We start from the raw sequence: 13,694 nt of genomic DNA on the forward strand, positions 1-13,694 counted from the left end.
ATAATACGGTTGAAATAGTCCAATGTATTTGAAATCTGGATGTATAAGTACATTGTAGTCATAAGGAAAGAACAGTCTCATATCTTCTGGGGAGAAGTCATCAGTGATAACCTATGTGACTAGTTGTCACAAGTTTCAACCAACCTCACCTTCTATGTGAATTCCTACTTAGTGTACATAGTAGCATCACTTAGACATTTTCCTTGTCTTTCTACCGAAGGTGATAGATCACTGGTACCGGTATGGAAATATTATGAGCAACTCACTTTGAAACCCAGTAGAATTCATTATAGGAGGATGCAGGATGCCTTCTTTGGCCATTTCATGTGCTTATTTGATAAAACACTTAAAAACAAGAGAGTGTTTGAGGCAGCCTGAAAGAAGGTGAATGAGTATGGATGCTTGTTCTTTCAGTTCCCCATTTTCACTTACATGAGAGTTGGATGTTTTAAAGATCATCCATATATGCTTCCCAGATATCCTACTGATAAGATCATCTTAATGGAGTTCACTAGGCATTTGATGATGGTTCTTGCAGTTCAGTTAGCGAATCATAAGCTAGGCATCAACATATCCTCTCACAATCCATTGCACATTGGCCAATATTCTTTGATAACCTCAACAAGAATCAAAGCAATGGAGATAGAATTTCAAGAAGTCAAGTTGAAGAAGTTCAGAGCGAGGAAGGATTTTGATTATCAAGGAATGAAGGACAAAATCAAGAGAGCCTTTGCTCATGTTCATCGCCTTGAGGATATATGGGTTGATATTTGCACAAAAGATGTCAAGAAAATGGATTATAGCAGACACATCTTGGAGTAAATTGTGGATTTGGATCTAACCAAGATTCCAAAAGGAATGGTAGATGATGGGAAAAATCTTGACCCAAGTATATAGAACAAAGGGTTGTTGAGACTCTTCTTTTGTCTCCCCAATGGTCGTTGAAGGAGTGTACCTCATTCTTTGATAGATTTCAGACCATCCTTGCCAACACCAATGCTTGGTTGAAAAACAAAAATGTTAAAACCATTAAGATCAAGGTTGGGGTGGAAAGTGATTCAGCATGACTAGTTGGGCGTAAGTCTGAAGTCAAGGTTAAATCCAAAGAAGGTGATTCTTCCTTAGGCACTAGGATCAAGCTAAGGCTAAGTAGAGCCTTCGTTATTCTTTTACAAGAGGTGTCATTGAAGGGAAAAGAGAGGTCTTAAATGAAGATTCATGTTATTAACCCTCAAGATGAAGCAAATGAGGAGAATACAACAAGATCCCCTCCTACTCTGGACTTGGATTCTCCCCACATGATCATTCCCCAATTATCTTTGGATGTACCTATGTATCCAATTAACATAGATGCAGATTATTTCTCTATAGTCCATGTGGATCCTATTATGCCAAGTGCATCTGCCTGCAAAAATGTATCATCATCAGTTGCAGATACTTCTCATGGCAACTTGGAGAGTGTTTTTAATGTTAATCCTTCATATGTCATTCTATCCAAAGTATCACTTCCATAAATTGGTACTTCTGCAGTAAGTTTTGATAAGTTCATGACTGAAGCCTGCCCTGATTTGCCATTTGAGCAAACACTTGTCGTTGTCCAGATTGAGGCTTCACCTAGAGTGACAATTGTGGTACAAGCAGAACCTGTTTCTACACAAACCACAATTGCTTTCACAAATGTGAGTTTGTTAGATCTCCCCCCATGGTTGAGTTCAGTCACTCCTAAGAGGAAGAAGCATCAAATTTATCCTTGTCTGTTTGATTTTCAACAACTTAGAAAATCTAAGCCAAGGGATACTAAGAAGGCAAAGACAGTCTCACGAGTGGTTGTGGACAACAATAAAATGAAATATGCAGAGGTGGTAGAAAATCTTGCTAATAAACCACCAGAAGAAAGGTAGCTATCTAATTACAGACTTACTAGGGTGGAGCTAAGAAGGCAAACACACATTGGAACAATGCATGATGCTCAGGACTCAGTGGCTTGATTGGTTTAGGGTTATGATGAACTCTTGGAAAAGAAAAATAAGCTCAAGGAGGAGAACACACAACTCATCTCAGTGATTCAAAAGATCACTAATTCTTTAGAGAAGTTTGATCCTTTAACTTTCTCCACTTCTAAAGAGTCCATCAAACAATCAGAGAAGGTTGCTCGAAAGACCAAAGCAATTGATTCTTGGGTAGATCAATTAGTTGATCAAAGTACTCAAGTGGTGGAGAAAGCATTGCGTGTCTTGAGCAATCTAAGAGCAACAAAAATGAAGTTGATTAAGACTTTAGAAGCTTTTAGCCAAAGTCTAATATCCACAGAAAAATATTTGAAAAGCTGGCATGAGATGGATTAGGTCAAGCTAGAAACCCTATGCAGCAATATGGTATACCAAATAGGGAGAGATATATTGAATTTGAGTAGCTTATGTTCAATAAATCATTGGTTATTAAAGACCTTATTAAAGATGTGCAGGTTACTCTTGAAATGAGTATCGAGGTGGAGCAAGATGTCATCTCTAATTTTGAGAAAATGTCTTTTAAGATTTTAAGTCAGGATGAAGAATTGCTCTCTAAAGATTTGATACTTTCTGAGTTGGTGTCAAGGCTTCATCTGGAACTGGAGTAAGAACAATTTACATTAGCTTCAATCCATCGATTTGTGAATTGCCAAGTTTTTCTTGATAAGATGCAAACTGTTCTTGAGGAACACAGAGCAGTGATAATAAGATATTTGGATGTCATCATCAAGGCTATTGTTGTTGCAAGGAATACAATGGGTCCAGATCCTGTAAGTTGCATAAATTAATTGACAAGTTTCAATATTTCATGGCTAGGGATAGAGAAGAATAAGAAGTGTCTCATGGCATGAAGTTTGTTTTGTTTAATGTATTTTCTTTTCGACAAGTTACATGTAAAGTCAAAACTTGTAATTACAAGTAGTTCCATCACTTGCAATCTTGTAACTTGTAACTGCATGTAAACAAATTACAAACTGGTTAGCAATAGAATTGTAATTTGAATAAGTCATAATTAGTTATAGTTAGTTGTAGAAAAAATCTTATTTAGTTAGACTTCTCCCACTTTTTTCTCTCAACCCCTCTCCTATATATATAGAAGGGTTCTCTGTTGGTCCCCAAATCAACAAAACCTCAAACCCTGTAGGATTTAGCCACTTTCTTATCAACGGGTTCAAGGTTTGGATTTGGCCAACAAACGAGATCCAGTCACAAGACTGAAGTCTCCTATACTTTTGGCTCTGCAAAACCAAGGCAGGTTTCCCTTAACAATGCTTGAATGACTCACTACTCCCTAAACTCATGGCATTGTAAATTACAACGAATATCCCAATGAAAATATACCAAGGAAATGAATAAACTTTAGATTTGGCTACAATATTGGTTTCTAAAAATTCATTCAACAATTGGGACTGAATTTCTGCACTAAGACTACTCCTACAAATAGAAATAAAATGATATTTTGATTTAAAGATGACTTTGAAACAATTTAAAAGAGAAGATTAGTGCCTATCCTATAAAGAACAATCTAACTACAAACAAGTCATAAATAACTATGTTGCATTTGACATTACAACCCTCACTTGAACACTTCATGCCTTGCATATAATGTTTAACATAAATTAGCATGGATTCCATCACATTCACCCATACACATTGCAATATTCTTAGAACATAATTTAACCATTAGAGGAGACAAATTAAAGTGTCATTAACACAATAACTCATTCAATACATACACAGAGAGTAGGAGCAATCTGAAACTGATTTCTTTTATTGATTTTCAAAAAATAAGATACATCATAAAAATTATTCACAACAAATTTGCAGATTGACAACTTTCTTTATTGCTTTCAACTCCTAATACATTCTACTTGTCGAATGCTTTCCTACCGGTCTTGATTTCCCTTTTATAGCACAAGGGAGAAAAACAAGCTTCAGGTTGTATAGGACACTTGTCAAAAATTGATTGCTTAATGCTAGAATATACCCTACGACATCATTTGCATATACATTCACACACAAAATCACACTTGGAAGAGGGGTTGGAAGGCAGCTGGAGTAACAACTTCCTGGTTTTGGTGTAGTAGGCCTAACAAGAAGGGGGTTGATGTGTCCTTCTACTACAACATCTATCACTGTCAAAATTCAAAAGTTGGGTGCTGGAAGCAGTGTAGATGTGGGCTGATGCATGCTAATTGTGAGGCTAAAATATACCAGCAAAAATGGAAACCTATAGAAAGAATGTGGCAAACATAAAAAAGGCAAGGATTGAGACTACTCTTGTTCCTCTAGCTGCTCTTCTTCAAGCAAGCAGTATTGCTTGTGCCAACTATCCATTTGTTCTATGGTGGGTCAGGCAAAAGTTTTCAAAATCTGCAACTTATTTATTGCTTCATTTGTCTTATGGGTGGACACAATTGCAATTTCCACAATGAATTTGTGATAAAAAGAATCAATGTCAAGAATTCTATATTTAATTAAATGATAGGCGTCCTTTTGAGTGGGGTCTCCTGCCACTAATAAATTCAAGATTGTATTAATTGATTCTTCAAAATTGGATTTCCACCTGTCCAAGTCTTTAATCTAGCCATCCTCATTCAAAATCTTAGGGATGTCACACTTTTGGAGACCCCTGAATGATTCCATTTTCTCTTTTAATGATATGTCCTCATCTTCCACATGGGGGAGTTCCTTTATCATTATGTTGTAAATTTTCATGTTATCCCACAACTTGGGGTGCAAAAGACGCATTTTTAACTGCCAAAAGAACCTCTTTCAAAATAGTGGCTTTTGGAAACTACGTGGCACTTATTGGCTAGAAGAATGAAAGAATGTCATCTAATTGTGTGCACACTTGAAATATAGAAGAATAGGAGGCATGCACCTCATCCAATTTAGTCAACATCTTGTTAGTGATTTGCAAAATTGAAGCCTTTCTTATTTCTAGGCATTCAAGTTTTGCATCTTCTTTCATCTTTTGTAGATCCTCTTTCATCTTCTGCAAATCCTCTAGTTATGGTTCTGTCACAGAGGTGGAATCCCTTATTGCTAGCTCTTTCTTTATTTTGACATTCTCTATATATAATTCATTATGGTTGGTAAAAAGGGCAACATGCTTCTTCTTGAGTTCTTCATGTTTATTTTCCTCCTCCTAAACAACTACTTTTGCAAAATATGAGGCATCGAATGCCAATGTGGTAGCCTCTAAAGTTGTAATATCCGCAAGGGTTTTGACAATGGCATCGCCCACCTTCTACTCTACCCTATGCAACACAATATGATTTTTTGTATTGGGGGACTTTGCCCAGTGTGCAAATGCATTGATACTTGGATTGAATCTCGAGCCATGGTTTGCAAATTCTTGGGCATATATGGGATTCTCATGCGTCATTACTTGATCCAAAACAAAAAATTTATGCAAGTCCCACCTAGGAACTAATATCATGCCACTTGCTTTAATCGTTTCTCTAGGCTCTCGTGGGTTGCAATCTATGTTGTCCTTATCAAAATTTGTTAATTCTTCATCTAACATATTCCTTAATTTCTCCTTCAACCAAAAACATTTGTACTTCAGGGTTTTAATAAAATTATCATCTAACAAAAATTGGGCTGCAACAATGATTATTTCATCTGTAGCCTCCTCCACAGGGATAAAGCAAGGAATAATTGCCCTATCCTCATCCTTTGGCACATTTGTAGTATCATCATTATGGAATTTTTCTCGAGGAGGAGAAGGTGGAGGGACATTTGATGAATACTAAGAGGGGGGGTGAATTAGTATACCAAAAAATACTGAACTCAAACACTTTATCAGTCTAGCAGCAAACCGGTATAACAGTTTAACTAACAAACCAATTAACATAAATGGAAACCAAACAGCAAGTAAGGCATTCACCCATAGAAGCACAATCACCATAACACAAGAGATTTTGACGTGGAAACCCAAATGGGAAAAACCACGGTGAGATGAAACTCACAAGTAACTATCTACAGAATAGTAACCAAATCAGTTAAGGTCAGACCGGTTAAGGTCATACAATGTTCTTTACCAGAACAGATCCTGTTAGGAATCTCAATCTTTGTTAGGAGATAAGTCCGATTAAAGACTACCTTGTGAGAGGATTTCAGATCCACATATGTGAATCACCTTGTTAGAGGATTTACAAAGGCTTTTCTGGGCCTACCCGGTTAAGGGTTTCTGACTTGTCAAAGATGTGAGTAATCAACAAATGAATGATCTAGCAAATGGCACAGTCTGCTTGGTTAGATCCATGGTAGCTCATTGCTAATGCATTTCAGCATTACTTCAGTCTTCAATAAATCCACACTCTGTTACAACACACAAACTTGATCTTCTTTGTTAAGATCGCACATACAAGAACTCATCAACCACCAAAAACCCTAACAGCTACACACTTAAAACCCTAAACATGATGTCCTTAAAAAGGAATCTGATTTCATGTCGGTCCAATAGGATTACATTGCAAGTTCCTAGGTTCAGTGTATCTAGACACATTTGGTAACACGAAACAAAATCATCGTCAAAGTGTCGGTGGATGGTAACTCATCACAAAAATATACCGGTTGGTAACTCATCACAGAGTATTACCGGTTTATACAACTTTACCGATTACCGGTTGGTAACTCAGAGTAATACCGGTTTAACTATTAAACAGATTACCGGTTTGACAAAAATGAAGATTGGGAAAATGATAACTGCCGCTTTTAGTTCCTTTGCTCCGTTCCGCTTGAGATCCTCGAACCGCTTGAAGTCTTCATGCCACTTGAGATCGGTAAACACTTTCTGCAAAACACTGATAGTTTGAAGACTACAACATAATACCGGTTTGGAAAAAATACCGATTGAGCATAATTCATACATTCAAAAAGTGATCTCATAGCAAGTGTGTGTCCATCAATGACAATCACAACATAATCATCAAAAATGCCAACAATCTCCCCCTTTGGCATTGATGGCAACACTTAGGAAAATTTTTGACATCTAAGTGTTTTACAAAAAAAAATGTCACAATCAAAATTACTCCCCCTAAGCATATACACTATCCCTTTGCAGAAAATACAATGTATACTACTTCCTTATAGAGATAAACATGAGAGTATACATAGCATGCATCAAAATTTTAAATACCAGAATATTTCTCCCCCTTTGCCAACAATGACAAAATACAGTTGAATAACCTCTGTTTCTATTAGCTGAATAAATGTTTATGACAATAAAGAGTGAAACTTGTCAAAAATAGATTTAAAGTCCTGCATAAATTGCTTCGTGGATAAGGACCATGACTCAAGTAATGAGGTAGCAACTTCACTCTCTATTTGCATCTGGGATACTTGTTCCTCCATGTCGTCCAAGGTACTCATCTCTTGAGTAACCATCAAGGCATCCAGATTGAGATAGCACTTCTGAAGTATTTGCAGTCTTGGTAGTAGAACCAGTTGTAGTTCCTGCAAATCTCTGGTCCGGTTGCTGATCTCCAAATCAATTCTTGCAGCCTGAAGTTGAAACCGGTGAACGGTTTGCCCATAAGCGGTAAAGGAATCATATGGCGTCTTGAAGGTGCTTATGAATGTCTGCAAATTAGTTTGCAAATTGTCTTTCTGTGCAAGCACATCATCACAAAATAGATGGTGTTGACATATCTTACTGAGCAATAATTTCCCCTCATCCATTGCATCTCTGATGTCCTTCTGTGCCTTCTGCAGATCAGATCGGAGCTCATGTAACTTTTTCACCAAGGCAGTGTTCAAAGCCTTTTGATGCTCCTTAGCATTCGCTTCAGCAACCTCTTCCAGGCTTTGTACCTGGTCCTCCACAACTTTGCATAAGAGTTTCAATTGGGCCAGAGAGGAATCGATACTAGGGAGATTGGTACCGGGTATCAAACCGGTAAGAGTGTCCACCGTAGCTTGGATCATGTCTTGCTCCTTCTTCCTCCTTATCACCTCCAGGCATTCTTGAGAAAGCTTAATGCTTTGTAGAAGCTCCGATTCGTTTGCAGGTTGGAGATCAATGGGATTAGTAATGTTAGCTAGTTTGGCTTGACTACCGGTTGCCTTTGGAGTCTCCACTTGAGTGCTCTGTGTCGCTTCCTCCTTCTCTTTCGCTCTTAGCTTGTCTTCTTCTGCCTTCTTTTTCTCCTCTTCCTCTATTTTTCTTTTCTCTTCTTCTTCTTTCCGCTTCTCTTCGTCCTCATCCTTCTTCTTCTTCTCCTCTTCTTTTCTCTTCTCCTCTTCCTGCTTCCTCTTCTCCTCTTCCTTTCTCTTCTCCTCTGCCTATTTCTTTTCTTCTTCCTTCTCCACTTCCTTCTTCTTCTCTTCCTCTTGTCTCTTTTCTTCTTCCTTCCGTTTCTTTTCTGCTTCCTTCTCTTGTCTCTTATTTTCTCTTCTTTCCTCCCGTCCTCTTCCTATTTCCTCTTTTCTTCTTCTTTTCTCTTTTCTTCTTCATCTACCTATTTCTTCTTTCCTTCTTCCTGTTGCTTCTTCTCTTCCTCTGCCTATTTTTCCTGTCTTGCCGCTTCAGTTGGTGTACCCAGAGCAACATCTTCACCGTTCAAGGCATCAACATCAATGGGTTCCATTTGATCAGTGACTGGCACTCCTTCACTGTCATATGTTTCATCCGGTTGATTGATTCCCGGTTCTTGCTCAGCTTTCTTGTTGGCTTCTGCCACTTGGTGCAACTTTAGAGCGGATTGAGCAAGGGAGTGGGTATCTTTTACCACTTCTGGGACTTTTCCTTCTAGCAACATGAGTCTCCTTCTCATGAAGAAGAGGCCCTTATATCTTTCCACCACTTCATAAAGTTTTGATTTAGGTACATCAGGAAAGTATTGTGCAAATACTTCCTCTCTTATTTCCCGTTCCTTCTCCATGGCAATGCGGCATTTGTTATCTAAAGAATTATATAAAGAATCAGGTGTCTCAGATTTAATTTCCGATGACCACCGGTCATTAATACATAAATAATTAATGACTTCCTGTTCAACTTCTTCCTTTTCATCATCATTAAAATCATCAAAGCACTCTTTCAAATCACCAAGCACTTTTCTTTTAATATTCTTAATAGTTCTTTGACAATGTGTCAAAGGTTTGTAGGAGGAAATATCAATATTTATCGGTGTTGATGTTGTCAGTTCATTCTTTGTCTTTTTCCTCGTTTGCCTAGTCTTCTTAGGTTGTTCTTCAGACATAGTGTCCTCTGAGTCTAGTGTGTTGTCTTTTGTCTTCCACTTTCTCTCAAAGACTTTGGTGGGTGCAGCTTCTGGTTTCTTCTTTGCTAGTGACCGCTTGGTCACTTTGGGACTTGCTGCGGTAACCAGTGCCGATATTGAAGGCACTGCCTTTCCCTTCTTTACTGATGGTTCTTCAACCGGTGTAACCCTTTCCAAATAGGTTCCGGTTCTCTTTACCTTTGGATCAAGGGGCGAGGCGAGTAGGGTAGAGGTATACCCATCTAGCATGTCATACATTATCTCATATCCCATGGGTTCCACTTCTTCCTATCTAGGCTCAACTGCCTCCATTATGCACTCATCAACTTTGATGGTGAAGCAAATGTCATCTACATATTTCTTGACAATATCACCTGATATTCTCACTCTTTGGCTCATTTTGCATCTGAACTCATCAAAGTATTTGTTCAGAACTTCTGGATAACCAATTCCAACCGCTTGAAGGCTTTCCTTGATTTGCTTTGTAACCGGCTGGTCAACAGACCACTGAATATCTCCGACTCCTGGGAAGTAACCTTGGAAGTAGAAGAACAACCCAACCAATAGTTGTCCAAACTTAAATCTCAAGGCATTGTCCTGTTTAATCGACTTCAGGTTCACCAGAAGTTGCCTTTGCATACAGGTGCATAAATCAAATGATGCATCTTCCATGATCATCCTGTAGGTAGCATTTATCGTTGCAGCAGAGATAGAGTTGATCTTGCTAGCATAAAATGTTCGGTAACCTATTACCATGCAGGCATAGTTGACTAGATCGTCCTTGATGGGATTGATGGTCATTCCCCATTGGTCGCTCACAGAACCGGTGAGCTTGGTCATTTCCATCTTGCTAATCTTCCTTAGGGTTGGCACTTCACCGATGTTACAGAAACCAGTGACAGCATGAATTGCTTCCAGTGTGATGTCATGCGTCCGCTCTAAGTACATTTTATCACTGTGCACTCTGCTCAGAATGATGCGGATGTGATCATCTGAAAACTCTTCAAGGAAATAGACCGCATTGTGAAACTTCTTCTTTTCCAAGACATTGAATTATGGTTTGATCTTCTTGTCCTTTCTGCAGAATAAGCTTAACTGAGAATGGATCATCAAAGATCCTAGGTCTTCAATTTTACAATCAATATAGTCTGAAATACCTTCCTCCACTATAACACCAACAGGTATTTGAGATAGGGCATTATATTTTGCTTTCCGTTGGATGAAGTCTACTGAATCAACAGGTGCACTAGAGCTAGAGTGTGATGTGGAAGCCATGATAAACAGAGAAATTTGAAAAATACCTTCGTAAATCAAAATTTAGGGCTTGCAAATTACACTTCGCCACACACTCCTTCGGTTGCTGAAATGCCGCTTTGTGTTCTACACTTGATCGATTGATATCAGCTTCTGATTCTTCTTCAAGGTTTTGAAAATTCTTCGAATCACAATCCAAATCGCTTTTCGTCGCTCAGCACTTGAAAACTTCTTCGCTCGAGAACTGATAAGTGAAAAATGATTTGAAAAATCCTTTTAAACAAGTTCTTCACCTACCATAATAAATGCTCCACTATTAGAGCGTAATCCCTAATTTGCCTTTTACCATTTCTGGTCTTCTGCCAGTTGACAGGTATCACATACTGGTTAAGGTCTTTTACCGGTGTAAACTGGGGGTTCGAAACATTTCCCCGTTTGCTCCCCCTAAGCTTTTATGATGCTTAGTTTGCCGGTTCAGTGACTTCCACACTAGGTGCAGAAACCGGTTCTTCTTGAGACACTTCTTCTGGCTTCTTCTTCTAGGTTTTCTTCATATCTGCTTGAACAGTTTCAACATCAATCTTTCCTTTCGGAGTGACCGGTATATCATCTGATATGTTCTTTCTCGTTCTGCAAAATCTTGTTGTATGACCTGGTTTGTTGCAATGATAGCAAATCATTCCAGGTGCTCTCCAAGGTCCATTGTTCATGTTTCCATTCTTCCTTCTACATGTTGCAGCAGTGTGACTGCTACCATGACAGATCAAATAGGTTGCTCTCCATCTGGTTGCCGCTTGATAGCCACTGCTTCCTGACTGATGATTATAGGTATTAAACCGGTTTGGGTTCCGGTTCTCAGAGGGTTCATAAAAAACTCCTTGACTCCTTTGAGGATATCTTCTGGTGTTGTGCATGACAAACCTGCATTCAAATGCTCTATGCCCAAACTTGTTGCATGCATAACAATTACCATTGAATCTATTGGGTCTAGGCTTGTCGTTTAGAAAATAAGGAAAATTATTGTAAGCCTTACTTCTACATACATTAGTAGTGTGCCCTTCCTTGAGACAATTAAAGCAAACAGGTTTGAACTTTTGCTTACCTTTATCGTTTGGTGTCAATTGTTTCTTTGATGCTCCATCTTTTGTTCCAAAGGTCTCGCCTTCCTCATAATCAGAGAAACCAAGTCCATTGGTATTCTTTACCGGTTTAGCTGATTCAAGCTTTTGCTCTAGCTTGACAGTGCTCTTATTGAATTTGGCAAGTATTTCCTTTGACTCAGTAAGTTCTTTGGTAATAGCAGCATTGGATTCCTTTAAGGTTGCATTCTCAGAAACAACCATGTGTATTTCACCTTGCATTTCTTCCTTTTCCATTTTATTCTCATGAAGATGAGTGGTAAGTGCACTGATCTCTTGCTTCAGCTTGGAGATCTCATGATCTTTGTCTTTTACCAGATCTTCAGCTTTCCGACGGTTCTCAAGCTTTTGACACATTCTGATAGTTAGTCCTTCAAGTTCCCTTCTTAGGTTGGCATTGGACTCATTCAGTTTTTCAACTTCTTGAACTGGGGCTTCCATGTCCGCTTCATCAGAAGAACTGTTTTCAGTTAGCTCCATCAGTTTTTCAGCATGCTCTCTTCTTTTTGCCTGAGAGGCCTTATATTTGACTTTAAGTTCATCATAGGCTTTCTCAGTCTGAGTGAGCCGATGAGTAAGTTCCCTCAGAATGTATTCCCCCATATCTCTTTCCAATTGGTTAGACTTATAGAAAGATTGGCGCTGATACCAATTGATGAATACTAAGAGGGGGGGAGGGGGTGAATTAGTATACCAAAAAATACTGAACTCAAACACTTTATTAGTCTAGCAGCAAACCGGTATAACAGTTTAACTAACAAACTGGTTAACATAAATGCAAACCAAACAACAAGTAAGGCATTCACCCACATAAGCACAATCACCATAACACGAGATTTTGACGTGGAAACCCAAATGGGAAAAACCACAGTGAGATGAAACTCACAAGTAACTATCTGCAAAATAGTAACCAGACCGGTTAAGGTCATACAATGTTCTTTACCAGAACAGATCCTGTTAGGAATCTCAATCTCTGTTAGGAGATATGTCCGATTAAAGACTACCTTGTGAGAGGATTTCAGATCCACAGATGTGAATCACCTTGTTAGAGGATTTACAAAGGCTTTTCTAGGCCTACCCGGTTAAGGGTTTCTGACTTGTCAAAGATGTGAGTAATCAACAAGTGAATGATCTAGCAAATGGCACAGTCTGCTTGGTTAGATCCATGGTAGCTCATTGCTAATGCATTTCAACATTACTTTAGTCTTCAGTAAATCCACACTCTGTTACAGCACACAGACTTGATCTTCTCTATTAAGATCGCACATACAAGAACTCATCAACCACCAAAAACCCTAAGAGCTACACACTTAAAACTCTAAACATGTTGTCCTTAAAAAGGAATCTGATTTCATGTCGGTCCAATAGGATTACATTTCAAGTTCCTAGGTTCAGTGTATCTAGACACATTTGGTAACACGACACAAAATCATCGTCAAAGTGTCAGTGGATGGTAACTCATCACAAAAATATACCGTTTGGTAACTCATCATAGAGTATTACCGGTTTATACAACTTTATTGATTACCGGTTGGTAACTCAGAGTAATACCAGTTTCACTATTAAACAGATTACTGGTTTGACAAAAATAAAGACTGGTAAAATGATAACTAGCGCTTTTAGTTCCTTTGCTCCATTCCGCTTGAGATCCTCGAACCGCTTGAGGTCTTCATGCCGCTTGAGATCGGTAAACACTTTCTGCAAAACACCAATAGTCTAAAGACTACAACATAATACCGGTTTGGAAAAAATACCGATTGAGCATAATTCATACATTCAAAAAGTGATCTCATAGCAAGTGTGTGTCCATCAATGACAATCACAACATAATCATCAAAAATGCCAACAACATTTGCATCCACTTTATCATCTACAATTTCAACAAAATCAAACATGGTTGCTTACACTTTTCAAATTTTCTAATTGTTTATGCAACTGGCTGATTGTCTTGTGGAATTTGTTGTGAGGGGGTAACCTTGGAAGAATCTTTTATAAAAAATTCTTTCCTTTTACTTTAAAAGACGTTGGAGGTACATATGCAGGCCTTTCCTTCTCTGCTC

This window comes from Cryptomeria japonica, chromosome 5, assembly GCF_030272615.1.
Source record: "Cryptomeria japonica chromosome 5, Sugi_1.0, whole genome shotgun sequence".
Taxonomy (NCBI): Eukaryota; Viridiplantae; Streptophyta; class Pinopsida; order Cupressales; family Cupressaceae; genus Cryptomeria; species Cryptomeria japonica.